We start from the raw sequence: 14,560 nt of genomic DNA, 5'->3' as shown, positions 1-14,560 counted from the left end.
ATTGTAGTGGCAAATGAACTTCAATAAGTCAATATTTACTTAAACAGATAAACAGAATTATTACGGGTAGGCAAAAAAGCAGTGGGAGCAGGAGCAACTTCTGACTTCCTGCTGGCTTCCTCACTGAAGAAAGCTTGTGGGAAGCTGGCAAGGAGCATTGAAAATCATGATCTTGTGACTGTGGGAATGCTACAAGTGCCACAACTTTGCAAATAAAACTGGTCTGAACTTTATGGAAATTTCAATTCCACAGGAGTAATGGGTCCTGGGTTTTTTATGCATTCTTTAAGGTAGTGGATTTTAGGTACCTTTAATTCAAAAATTGTTGTGGTGTTTAATGCACTGTTTGGAATAACTTGAGGGAACAAACAGACAAACAGATAAACACAATGAGAGTTTTAGTAGTATATAGATTATCATAGCACCTCTCAGTCATTTTGTCTGCAAACTAAATATACCTGTATCTTAGTTTCCAGATTTAGTTATCTTGGTAACTTGGTAGCCTTTGTCTGAATTTCCTCCAAATTTCCTCTATAGTTTGCTAAATTGTGATGTTCAGAACTGGACTCAGTATTCCAAATGGGGTCTGACCAGGTCAGAATAGAGTAGAATAATTTGGAGTTTATCTTAGCTTTTTGTGATTTTTTTTTTATTTTCAACATTGTTCTGGTTTATTATTATATTTTTGGGTTTCTTTCTGTTGATGGTGTATGCCACCTAGAATTCTTTGGAATTGGGGCAGATTTATTTATTTATTTATTTATTTAATTTTTCAAATTTCTATTACTGCCCATCTCCCCCCAAAAGGGGGACTTAATTATTTAGATTTAATTATTTTAAGTAAATAATCAAACAATTACTTTACATGATTTATATTAATGCACCCCAAGTTAGCATTTCCCTTTTCAGCAGTTGTATCACATTGCGGGCTCATGTTTAACCTGTGATTGACAAGGACATTAAGATCCATTTCATATGTACTACTAACAAGACAGTTCTCCCCCATCCTATACTTATGCGTTTCATTTTTCCTACCCCAACAAAGAACTTTAAATTTCCCTGTTAAATTCCATTCTACTCTTTTTAGTTCAGTACCTAAACTTGTCTAGATCTTTTTGAATCTTTTCTATCTTCTGTAAAGTATTAGGCAACCCAATTTAAGATTATCTGCAAGTATTTTAAGTTACCCCTCAACTCCTTCATTCAAGTAATTAACAAAAATGTTATCAAAAATGTTACCAAGACTCAGAACACTCATGACACTAATGACACTCCACTTGATACATCTCTTTAAGCTGAAGTGGGGCCATTAACTAGCACTGTTTGGGTGTGGTCATTCAGCCACCTGTGAGGCCATCTAACAGTAGTATAATCTAGCCCATATTTCACCATGTTATTAAGAAGAACATCAGGAGTCATTCAATCAAAGGCTTTGTTGAGGTCCAAATATACTCTATCTATAGTATTCCTGAATCTACCAAACTAGTAACTTATTAAAGAAGGAAATAAGGTTAGTCTGGCATGATAGTTTGCAAAAAATCCACACTTGTTATTGTTAATTGTAACATGTTGAATAGAATAGAATAGAATAGAATAGAATAGAATAGAATAAACTTTTATTGTCATTCCACTGTACACCAAAGTGCACATTAAAATGAAATTTCATTGCAACTGGCTCACAAAACAATCAGGCAATACAGTAAGAATACCATAATTACTATAATATGTAATGTATATTCTTTACCCATTCCACTCCCCTAATCATTATCCCTAATAAATATCGAATGCATGAAAACATGCTGCTTGCTAAAGTGTTTGAAGGCTTGGCTTAGTGTAGATGTAATGCTGATAGGTCTGTAGTTTCCCAAGTTCTCCTCTTTCCCCTGTTTGAAGATGGGGACATCTTCTAGTCTTCTGAGTCCTCTTCAGTTCTCCAGGAATTTTCAAAGATTACACAGAGTAGTTCTCTGATCATGCTAGTTCTTTTAGTACCCTAGATATAATCCATCTGGCCCTGTAGACTTGATTCATTTAAATTAGCTAAGTTCTTCCTTACCCTCTCCTTGTCTCTCCTAAGCTGCAGTTCCTTCATTCCCCAAGTGGTCCAACAATAACCAGCTAGGGCTCCATTTCCCTTCTGAGAGAAGACAGATATAAAATAGGAGTTAGAAGTTATGCCTTCTCATCATCACCAATTACCAATTTACCACTTTCTCCTTGCAACAGACATACACCTGCTTTGGCTTTCATTGTTAACAAACAGGTAGGTAGTCCTCACTCAACAACAGTAATTGGGACCAGAATTTCTGTCACTAAACCACACAGTTGTAAAGCATGATGTCAGGTGACCACATTGCTTAGCGACAGAAATCCTGGCAGTCCCAGTTGCCATCATTAAGTGAGGATCATGGATATTAAGCAAGGTCTTCATGTGGCTGCAACTTGGAACTTCCTACCAGCTTCCAACAAGCAAAGTTAAGGGGAAGCCGGGAGGAAGTCACAAGTCCCAGGTAGCTTACAAGCAGGCTGGCCAGTGGGTGAATGCTACAGAGTGTGGCTGGGCAGGCAGGGGGCTGCCACAGCATGACACAAACACAGCCAGGTGGGGGGGTGCTGCAGAGTGCAGGAGGGTTCGCCGGCAGCTGCTGTGGTGTGGCACAACCATGGCTGGGTGGGGGGTGGCTACTGCAGACTGGCATGAGCACAGCTGGGTGTGCAGGCATATGCTATGGACTGCAGGCGGGGGATAGTGCTGTGGGTGGTCACATGCTACTGAGTATGCAATCTCCAGGAGCTCGTACACTGTAGCCAGGCTACTTGGGAGAAAAAGTGGCAGGAGTGGGAGTGACTTAACAGGAGCAACTTGTGACCTTCCCTGCTGGCTTCCCCATTGACTTTGCTTGTAGGAAGCTGGCAGAGAAGGTCACAAATGGTGATCATGTGACCGTGGGATGCTGCAACCATCGTATGTGCAAGCCTGTTGCCAAGATGGCTGGAACTTCAAGAACCAGTTATAAGTATCACTTGTTCAGTGCCATCATAACTTCAAAGAGTCACTGAATGAGTGGTCATTAGCTGAGGACTACCTGTATATCCAAAGAACCCTTTTTACCTCTGTGTGCAGTATCTGTAAATGCTGAGATTTAGCCTTTCTGATACAGTTCCTACAGTTTCTGGAGACTACATTAATTTCTTCTTTGGTTATGCTCCTGTCCTGTCATTTCCTGTACGTGTCCTTTTTTTCCTCTTCATCATTTTAGAAGCTGTACATGTAACCACACTGGCCTCCAATTTTTCCTTCTTGTGGGAACTTCTTGTGAATGTGCTTTCAGTCTTTCATTTTGTAGCATTTCCCACCTTTACTGGACATTTTTCTGAGAAATTCAAGCCACTGAATCTGATCTACCATTCCTCTGAGTTCATCAGAGTCTGCTCTTCTGAAGTCTAGTATGCAGGTCTGACTCTTCTCAGCTGCTGTTCCTCTGGATATAATCAATTCAAGGATAACATAATCACTTTCATCCAAGATGCCAGTCACCTTCATGTCTTCAATCAATTCCTCCCTGTTGGTGAGAATTAGGTCCAAGATAGCAAATCCCGTTGTTTTTTTCTTCAAACTTCTCACAAATGACGTTGTCAGCAAGAGAGAGCAAGAATTTGTTGGAAGTCTAGCCGTTGGCAGAATTAAGTTCCCAGCAGATGTCTGAATAATTGAAATTCCCCATTATCACTATTGTATTTCTATTTGAAAGACTGATCATCTGACATAGAAACACATCAGTAGCTTCTGTCTGCCCAAGTGGTTTATAAAAGAAACCCACAGTGTTATCACTTTTGTTTCTCTCTTCTGTTATTCTTGCTCAAATACTTTCATCAGGTTTTCCATGCTCTAATTCTGAATTTCTGTACAAGTATATTTTTATTGATTTATTTATTTAGCACATTTTTCCACCGCCCATCTCAAACATGACTCTGCGCGGCTTACAATACATTAAAACAGCAACAGTTCATATCAATTACAAACATTATAAAATATAAATATACAATATAACAAAACTCTAAAAATATATAAATATTATAAAACATATAAAGTTAAAAGTTAAAACCCAAGATGGTAAGATGTTAACATTCCCTAGGACTGTATTATGGTGCCAGCCACCCCCACAATGAACTATCCCCCTTCTTCCGCCCCAAGCGAGGTGGCACAGCCACGTCTTAAGTCCCTTCCAGAAGGCCAGGAGAGTGGGAGCTTGCCTGATCTCTGGGGGTAGCTTATTCCAAAGGGCGGGAACTATGGAAGAGAAGGCCCTCCTCCTGGACCCTGCCAATTGACACTTTCTTGTGGACAGGGTCTGGAACATGCCCTCTCTGCCTGGGTTTTTGTTGGGATTTTTCCTTTACATATTTCAGAGGGTCTGTTCCTTTTAAATAAATTGCAGTCTTTCAGGCCTGTGTGCCAATCGTGAGTATCATCCCACAAGTCTCAGTGATGTCTATCACAGCACATTTGTCTTCCAAAGTTAGGAACTCTAGTTTTATTAATTTCCCATACTCTGCTTTGGTGTAGAAACATCTGAGTACCATCTTAACGGTGTGTCTGTTGTAGTGTCCCCTTCCTGGCCTCCTGTTTCTCCCTTTGTATTCTGCTTTCTTGGCTTGAATACTTGGCTATATATTTGGTTCTGGGTTTTATTGCCCTCTAGGTGAGACAGGAGAGCACCTGCCACATACCTCCTTCCTTTTTGTAAGATGTATCCTCTCTATCCAACCCTTGGTATCACCTTCAGTGCAGTCTGTTGTTTACTTCCAGAATCTTCTTTTCTCTTCTTGTGCCATGACCCTCAGCTGGAAGGATTGATGAAAAAACCACACTTCTCCCACTTACTTCACCTTCCTGCAAAAAGCCTCATAGTCTCAACATTTGTTCAAAGTTTCTTCTGGCCATGTCATTCTTCCCCACTTGGATTAAGAGAATAGTTGTCAGTAGGTTTTAGTAGTTTGGGCAACCTCTCCATCACATCCTGGACATGGGCACCTGGAAGACAACACACCTCCCACAACATCATATAGAATCTGGATACAATCACCTTGGGTCCTTTGAGCAGGGATCACCAACCACTGTGACTTGCCTCTTCTTTCCCAGGCTAGTTCTTGAGTCTGATCCATGGGAGCCCAGGTTTCTTCTACAATGTTCCATTGCAGTTTCTTCAGGTGGCTGTCAAGCACGTTCTAGGGTTTGGGCCTGGGACCAGTCACTGAGCTCCACCAATACCAAGACCCCTGACCCTTTTGCTTCTTTGGGCCACATGCTTCCACATGTTCTCTTCTGACAAAGGGAGCTTTTTCCTGTCCTTTGGTGTTATCCTTCTGGATACCCATACATCCATTAAATCTGTAGGGAAGCCATCATAAGGAAATATGTCCCACTGAATTTTCTCAGACTAGGAAGTTTGGGCAGCCAAGCCCCACATAGACCAACCACTGCATAAGGCAGGAATGCATGTTGTCCTCTGCCTGTCTCAGCCCGTCAGGAAGGCAAGCTCTAATTGTCTTTTTCTGCTATGCATCACTAGCAGCATTTTCTTCGGGGGGTCCAATTCACCTGCTGCACTTCTTTTCATCGTAGGGAAGCAGGAATTAGATTTGGCCAAAACTTCCCAAATTCCTTTTAATTATTAGGTCTGTTACAAAATAGAAAAGTTATGCAGACTGTGAGCTATTCACACTTATGCTGCTACCGATAGTGAAAAATGATTGCTACGTTATTCAGCTCCAAACAGCACTAGCAGATGCTTAAAACGTCCTAGATTTAGGCAGGCAGATTAAGAATTCCTATTACTTGTCGCTTAAGAGAAATTTCAATATATGCAAAAGAGACAGTGTCACAATTGGTTTCCAGTAAGGCCAAAACTGGAGAAAATGGGCATGAACTAAACCAAAAAGCAACCAGATCTTCACATCTCCAGAGGACTTGTGAATATACTTTTCAGTGAAAAAATAGGAGCTCATCTGTAATGATACTGTTCATCTCTCAGGGGCATTAAAGATGTGTCTGCCAGAAAATAATTCTAGAGAAGGTGCTGCCGTTTTCTTAATCAGTTTATCAGGATTATACTTTAAAAGCAACATTAAAATGAAAACCAATGCCCATGGATTTGGGTGTATTTTTCCCCTTAAATTGTTACATAAGGCCTCAGACAACTTAATGGTAGCCAACTTCAACACAAATGCATCTTTTTGTGCACACTAGACCAGAGAAACATGGAAAATAGCCTGTTGATAGCATATAAGATTCTATTATTCTTATTGCTAATTCACGTATTTACTTTACCCAACCTTTTGGGTGAGCAAAACCCAAGCAGATGGAGGTGCTGAAACAGCTTTGCTTTAATCACATACAACATGTGCTTCTGTTGTTCTCATATTCCAGACAGCTTTCACATCAATAGCTGTTATGAAATTAAAATATGACAGTAAAGTTAGAAAAGGAAAGCCTCTAATCCCACTGTTTCAGAAACGGATAAGCCACTCATGCATTCACTAGTCTGAAAATGAATCACTAAACTAGATCCTGCGGATTTAATTATTCAGGTGGTTCAGACTTCAATACTCAATGATTATTGAAGTCTTTGATGTCATTTAAACTATTAGAGTCAGAGCTTGTACAACAGTGCCCTTAATTATTCTGCTCCAACAAAATGTGCAGAAATGCTTTCTCACTATTTGGATTCTAATGGTTTTTCTGTTCAGTACAAGTCATCTTCCCATTTTTAAATTTTTGTTTTAGTTGTGAGCAGCATCACAAATGTGGGTGGTGAATAGAAACATGTCTTGATTCACTGTAAATTCAGTAAGTACAGAAAGGGAACATTTGTTTTAGAAAAGCAATGTGAGCAACTTTCTTTTTTATCTATCATCTGTCTGTCTGTCTGTCTGTCTGCCTATATACCCACCCATCTCCGGTACATGACTCTGAGCAGCTAACCATTAAAAACAGAATAAAAACAATAAGCAAAATTATAACTAACATAAAATAGCAGCCAAGCAACAACACTAACAGTCATCCCCCAATCAATGTAGCCAAGAAACAGGGTCACCTCACTGTCATGGACGTGATGTGTTTGCTTTCTCTGGATAGACTTTCTCTCCAGTATCTTTTAAGGGTTTGAATGAAGTGGAATCTTTTGGCCCTTCATTCTTTTTTAGTTAAACCTCTGCTAGGCATTCTGGTAGCAACTTATCAAGGAAGCTACACATCCACAGAGCAGGGTAAGTGGGGAGGAACATGCTTCCAGTGATGACTGGAGATTACGGGAGTAAAGGATGAACACACCTCGAAGACTTTAGATTAGAGCAGGCTCATCTGTAGCTTCTCTAGCCTCTGTATGTGGTTCCACTCAAGCAAACAAAGAGGGAACTATTAATCCCAGTTAAAAATCCCAATGTATTCCCATACATAGGTGTTCAATTTTTAAGTAAAAATATTAAGAAGATATCTTCACATTCAGCATACATATCTTACTTGCTTATTTGATTGTTATGTAGAATAATTGTGGATTCTAACATAGTCTAACAAATGCAAAAGAGGGACAAACTCTGAATTAGTTGATTGCATATATGCTATATTGTAACCATACTGAACAGGTCTTTCCTAAGAAAAAGCAACATTGCTGTTACAAAGATAAGTGCTGTCTCACCTGACCTTCAGAGATCTTCAGAGTTGGTCCATTGGTCACATCTACATGCAAGATTTGCTAAATGTCCACAGTGCCATCATACCCACAGTGCCATCAATAGACACATAGAAATAAACCATATTTACACACCATTCAAAAGAGATGATAAACAAGCTAAGAAGGAACAAAGAACACATCCTCTCCAGCAGCCAACACCCAGATAAGCAGGGATTAACACCAGGCAAACAATCAGGCAGAAAACAATACCCTCATCAAGGAACTACCAAGGAGAAAAACACACCCCCACCAATACTGGCAAGGAAAGCTACTGCATACAAACAGGGAGCAACCCCACACTCACTAGCACTGATGATGTTACCTAGTCGGGTGATGAAACTTCTGCAAGCAAGCAACCAAGCTCAGGGAACACCAAGGACTCATACCACACCCTTACAGCCCACTTTAACTTTCTTGCTGAACAGCTAAGGTTCCTTTTTTCACCTCAGCTATCCAAAGTCTCAAATCACAAAAACCAGGTGTTTGAAATCTGAGTCATTGTGGCTTAGGAGTCCTTTTCTTGCCATGAAAAAAAAACCTTGTGAAGTGAGGACAGAGGGTGAGGCACAAGCAGGAAGCCAGTTTTGGTTGGCTGGAAGGAATGCTGGTCAGATCTAGTGTATATTCACAAAGTCTGTGGTGAGGACAATCACAGGCCACTGCAAGACATTCTGAAGCCTGGGGGTTGGAAGCATTGCAGCGTAGTGGTATTCCTCGTTTAGCTGGGCTTTCAAGGTTTTTGACAACGTTCCTCTTGAAAAAAAATTATATTGTAATCAAATTAATAGATATACTTGCTGGTGGCAGTGTCCATTTAGTTCTTCACTGTGGTTGAAAGTTTTGAGTTCATTGGGGTAAATGGTAATTAATTCTAGCATGGCTTTATTGACCACAGTATCAATCTTAAGCTTCAGCAAAGGATCGTTACCTTGTCGTGGTGCTGGAGCTTGAGCACCTCAATGATGCCATGAGCTAAACCGTGAAGGGTGTCATGTTCATCGTTGCAATGTTAAAGTGCATCGTAAAGTGCATCGCAAACATTACAAAGGGCCACCCAAGACGGGAAGGTCATGACAGAGAGGTCAGACTAAATGCAATCCCTGGGGAAGGTTTTGCATGTCATTTGGCTGATGCGTGTTTTGGTTGGGAGGGGAGGAGGACTCTGTTGCCTGGGATGTTATCTGTATTCAGCTAGGTTGGAATGTGTTTGGGTTATCTTGTGTGTTCAAGGTTTTCTTCCCAGGACATCAGCATAAATTGTTACCAGCACCTGGGGTGGGGAATTTGAAACGGTTGGGCGAGGGGAGGGATTACGTTTGTGCCGAGGGTTTTTAGTTTGTATTTGGCGTGCTTTTCCTCATTCTCAGCTTTCTCTGTATTTGCATACTATTCTTTAATAAATCAGATATCATTAACCTTCTACTTGTGAGTCTGCTTTTGTTAGGGTAGGCAAACATTACAAAGGGCCACCCAAGACGGGAAGGTCATGACAGAGAGGTCAGACTAAATGCAATCCCTGGGGAAGGTAATGGCAACCCACCCCAGTATTCTTGCCGTGAAAACTAAATGGATCGGTACAACCAGAGATATGTCGGTATACCATCGGAAGATGAGACCCCCAGGTTGGAAGATAGTCAAAATGCTACTGGGGAGGAACAGAGGATGAGTTCAACTAGCCCCAGACGTGATGACGCAGCTAGCTCAAAGCCGAAAGGATCACTAGCGGCCGACAGTGCTGGTGGTGAATGGCAAATCCGATGTTCTAAGGATCAACACACCATTGGAACCTGGAATGTAAGATCTATGAGCCAGGGCAAATTGGATGTGGTTATTGGTGAGATGTCAAGATTAAAGATAGACATTCTGGGTGTCAGTGAACTGAAATGGACTGGAATGGGCCACTTCACATCAAATGACCACCAGATCCACTACTGTGGACAAGAGGACCACAGAAGAAATGGAGTAGCCTTCATAATTAATAGTAAAGTGGCTAAAGCAGTGCTCGGATACAATCCAAAAAACGATAGAATGATCTCAATTTGAATTCAGGGCAAGCCATCTAACATCACAGTGATCCAAATATACGCCACAACCACAGATGCTGAAGAAGCTGAGGTAGAGCAGTTCTATGAGGATCTGCAGCACCTACTGGACAACATGCCTAAAAGAGATGTTATTTTCATCACAGGAGACTGGAATGCTAAGGTGGGCAGTCAGATGACACCTGGAATTACAGGTAAGCATGGCCTGGGAGAACAAAATGAAGCAGGACATAGGCTGATAGAATTTTGGCGCGAAGACTACTGCAGATGCTGACTGCAGTCAGGAAATCAGAAGACGCTTAATCCTTGGGAGAAGAGCAATGACAAATCTCAATAAAATAGTTAAGAGCAGAGACATCACACTGACAACAAAAGTCCACATAGTTAAAGCAATGGTGTTCCCCATAGTAACATATGGCTGCGAGAGCTGGACCATAAGGAAGGCTGAGAGAAGGAAGATCGATGCTTTTGAACTGTGGTGTTGGAGGAAAATTCTGAAAGTGCCTTGGACTGCAAAAAGATAAAACCAGTCCATCCTCCAGGAAATCAAGCCAGACTGCTCACTTGAAGGAATGATATTAAAGGCAAAACTGAAATACTTTGGCCACATAATGAGAAGACAGGACACCCTGGAGAAGATGCTGATGCTAGGGAGAGTGGAGGGCAAAAGGAAGAGGGGCCGACCAAGGGCAAGGTGGATGGATGATATTCTAGAGGTGACGGACTCGTCCCTGGGGGAGCTGGGGGTGTTGATGACCGACAGGAAGCTCTGGCGTAGGCTGGTCCATGAAGTCATGAAGAGTCAGAAGCGACTAAACGAATAAACAACAATCTATCTTAAGAGTTATAAAATGGTGCAATATAAAAGATTGATTTGATTTTTGTTGCTAGATACCATGTTTACATTAGAAATACATTAGAAAACAAAAATATATTTGCTTGGGTCTGTCATATTTAAAAGTGTGGGAAAGAGCAATTAGGAATTAATGCAATAACAAAATGTCCTTTAGTTAAGGATTGTCTTAACTAATATTTTGTCCTCATTTTTTTAGTTATACTAACAAAATAATCCATAGAAGATTATCTCCCTCTTTGCAAATACCTTTTTGAATAGGAATACTATTTCATATTTCTCCTTAAGATTACAAATGTACTGATATATACTCCAAATTATGTCATGTGGAAATCTATTATTATTATTATTATTTATATGCCGTCTGATTCCCAGCATCTCTGATTGGTTTACAAATACTTCTGGTGCCACTATTTCTTATTTATTCAAAGACTTAGGACACGTAGGAACTCATTTTTATAAATGAGTCATTTATAAAAATAATACAGGCGGGATAAAAAAATAATACAAAATGCTGGTTTACAACTTTTTTCACCTTCTGGGCAAAACGTTTTAACTCCACTCACACACATACATGCAATTCTCAGGTCAAAGTCTAGCTGGACCGGTTAGATCAAGAGCTCTGAAAAAACAGAAGTAGAAAACGCATTGCACATGGTACCTCATTGGCTCCAATGCACCACGGTTCCCATCCACTTTTATTCCTTAGCTAATCCCAGCTTGATATTCATCTCGTGCCTACTGGTGCTTTTCCGTTTGAATGCCAGTGCCTCACTCAGTTCAAAAGGGAACCATATGATCTTTGGAAACCGCCTCCTGTTGGGTCATTTTAGAGGTCTCCATCCTGGTATTTTTATTCATTTGGCAGATGCTGAAATCTAGTAGAATAAACTTTCGCGCCTTTATGGCCTGCTTCCAGAAGGTCTCATGTACTTTTATACATGAGCCCACAAATACATGGCACAAAGCTGTCTAATAACTTGCATAACAGTAAAAATAAAATGTATATGAGAACTGCTGAGACCCGAGCACCATGTGACTGAGTGAGCTCCCACACTTGCACCAACTCTTGCCAACCTAGCCATTCGAAAGCATGCAAATGCGAGTAAATAGGTACCACTTCGGCGGGAAGGAGGGTGACAGTGTTCTGTGACTGTCATGCTGGCCACATGATATGGAAGTGTCCTTAGACAACGCTGGCTCTTTGGCCATGAAACGGAGATGAGCACCGCCCCCTAGTGTCGGGAATGACTAAACAGGAACCTTTACCTTTTACTTACATAACAGCAACGAAGTGGCAAGTGCATTAAAAAACTGGTTTGTGTAACTTGGTTTTTTGTCAGTTTTTTTTAATGATAAAATTGGTTCCAGGTTTGTTGACACACAGTTTGCTTGAATAATAATGTTTAAAAGTTTCCTTATGGAAGGGCACAGAAAGAAAACAGAGCAACCCCAATGTGTTTTCTACTCATCCATGAGATGGGAAAAAAACATGTTGGTATTGCAAACACACACATGCGCCCCACCCACCCTTACTGCACTTCAACAGTGAGGCCAATCAGTGTTACTGCCTGCAAGCAATTCAGGGCAGGGTAATTTTAGGCCATGATTGGTAGGTTCCTTGTTATCCTTTCCTCTCCTGCCCACCCTCACCAGTAATTGCCCTCGTGAATGCAACAGAGCATTTCTCAACCTCAGCAACTTTAAGATGTGTGGACTTGAGACTTCCGGTGGGGACAATGGCAGCTTGAGCTGGTTTTTTCCACTGTCTGCAGACTGACCTGTCACTGTGGCTTGTTTTCTTGGGCTCAGGCGGGCTTCCTTGGAGCCCAGAAGCATTCTCTAGATTAAGGAAAACCCAGGAATCACCCCATATGTTCTCCAGATGGCTGGTCCCCACCAGAAGACTGCATGGCAAACATAAGATTAAAAGGCAATGGAAATATCAAAAGCAAAGATGATGATAATGATTATGATGATGATACACAATAATCACATCATGACACCTGAGAACAATCTAATCCAATCCATACATACAGACTCACCCAACGTCCAGACCCCATGCCCAAGGGAACATCCAGATCTTCAAAAACTTACAAAATGCGACTTCCGGTGGGAAAAATGACAGCTTGAGCTGGTTTTTTCCTCTGACTGTGGACTGACCTGTCAGAGTGGCTTGTTTTCTTGGTCTCAGGCAGGCTTCCTTGGAGCACAGAAGCATTCTGTGGATTAAGGAGAATCCCAGGAAGCACCCCATGTGTTCTCCAGATGGCTGGTCACAGCCAGAAGACCACAAAATGGTGTTTCGTGATCAACTAGTAAGCGATCAGCTGGGAGGCAGGGCTATCATCTTCTTCCCAAGCCGCCTGAAGCCATAACAGATCTTAGGGTTAGGGTTAGGGTTTACTTTGAAGTGGGATAATTGTCTAAATGTGTTTATCAGGATGGTTTCCTAAAGGTTTGGATAAGTGATTATGCTGTTTTGAAAATTCTTACATTTTTGGTAAATGCCTAGCTTATTGTTTAAATGTGGTTATCAGGATGGTTTTTTAAGGGTTTAGATAAATGTTTATGCTGCTTGGATAATTTTTATATTTTTGGTTAATGATAGTTTAGTTGGCAGATAGGAGGAAATTACAGTGAAGAAGGATAGTTTTTGTTACTATATTAGGTTCCAAATTATGTTTGAAGGATTTTATATGTTTTTCTTTAATTGAGAGGGTAATGTAGGGAACGTAATAATGAGAATTTAAATGCTTTATAGAAATAATGTTTACTATAATATGAATTGGAGTAAGAGATTGATACTGTCATGAGTAAGGATGGCGAGCAGGGGGCTCTCACCCAGACTGTCAAGCGCATGCGTAGCACTGAGGAACTGTTCAGCCATTCAAAGAGACACAGATCGGGACCGCCTTAACCTTTGGGGTTTATATGGCTGGGTTTTCCCACGCTTTCTCAGTTTGTTAGGATTCTTGTTAAGTACTACTAATAAATATTAGAGACCAAGTCCTCGCCTCAGTGTGTTTCCTGGTAATCAGGACATCAATCCTAACAAACTCCTACTCCCATCGAAAGAGGGAGGAACAAGCAATTAAACAGATACGTTTAGAAATGTCTTCAGAAAACCAAGAAATGCGGCTCGCCATCCAGCAATTGGCAGCAGCCCTACAGCAACACCAGCAACAAGTAGATCTCCAGATCAACACATTACAAGCTGCCATGCTACAGCAGTTGCAACAACCAGCTCCGATTAACCCACAACCGGCACCAGCAGCAGCAGCAGCAGCAGCCCCACCGGTAATGTTGAGATCACAGGGCAGTCTACCAGAGAAATTTGGAGGAGAAGCAGGACAGCTGAGAATCTTTCTCACACAGTGTACTATGTTCTTCGACAGCAGACCCGCAGAGTTTCCCACAGACAGAACCAGAGTCACCTTCATCCTAGGCCTGCTGAAGGGACCAGCGGCCAAATGGGCTATTCCCATGGTGGAGAACAACGATCCGATTCTCAACGACTACCAGAACTTTTTGACAGGCTTCCGAGCACACTTTGACGACCCCATCAGAGAGGCCACGGCCAGCCGGGAGATTCGGAGGCTCAAGCAAGGTAACAAGAGGGTGGGACTCTACATTGCTGATTTCAAGTTGTTAGCAGGAGATCTGGACTGGAATGAGAGTGCATTAAAAGACCAATTCAAACAGGGGCTGGATGAGATTAAGAATGAATTGGTGCGCCAGGGAACACCAGCCACATTAGAAGCCCTATATCAGCTATCGGTGGTCATAGATGCCAGGCTAGAGGAGCTTAGGCAGATGCAGCCGGGGAGAAGCAAGACCCTCCGAGCGTTTTCAGGATTCCCAACTCCCCTTGTAGCAGCCTCTCACTCAGCACGAGAGGAGCCAATGCAGATTGGGGCAAGCAGGAGACT

The sequence above is a fragment of the Candoia aspera genome, chromosome 1 (genome assembly GCF_035149785.1).
Source record: "Candoia aspera isolate rCanAsp1 chromosome 1, rCanAsp1.hap2, whole genome shotgun sequence".
NCBI classification, from domain to species: domain Eukaryota; kingdom Metazoa; phylum Chordata; class Lepidosauria; order Squamata; family Boidae; genus Candoia; species Candoia aspera.
The sequence above is the reverse complement of the archived record's forward strand: the minus strand, read 5'-3'. Positions refer to the sequence as shown.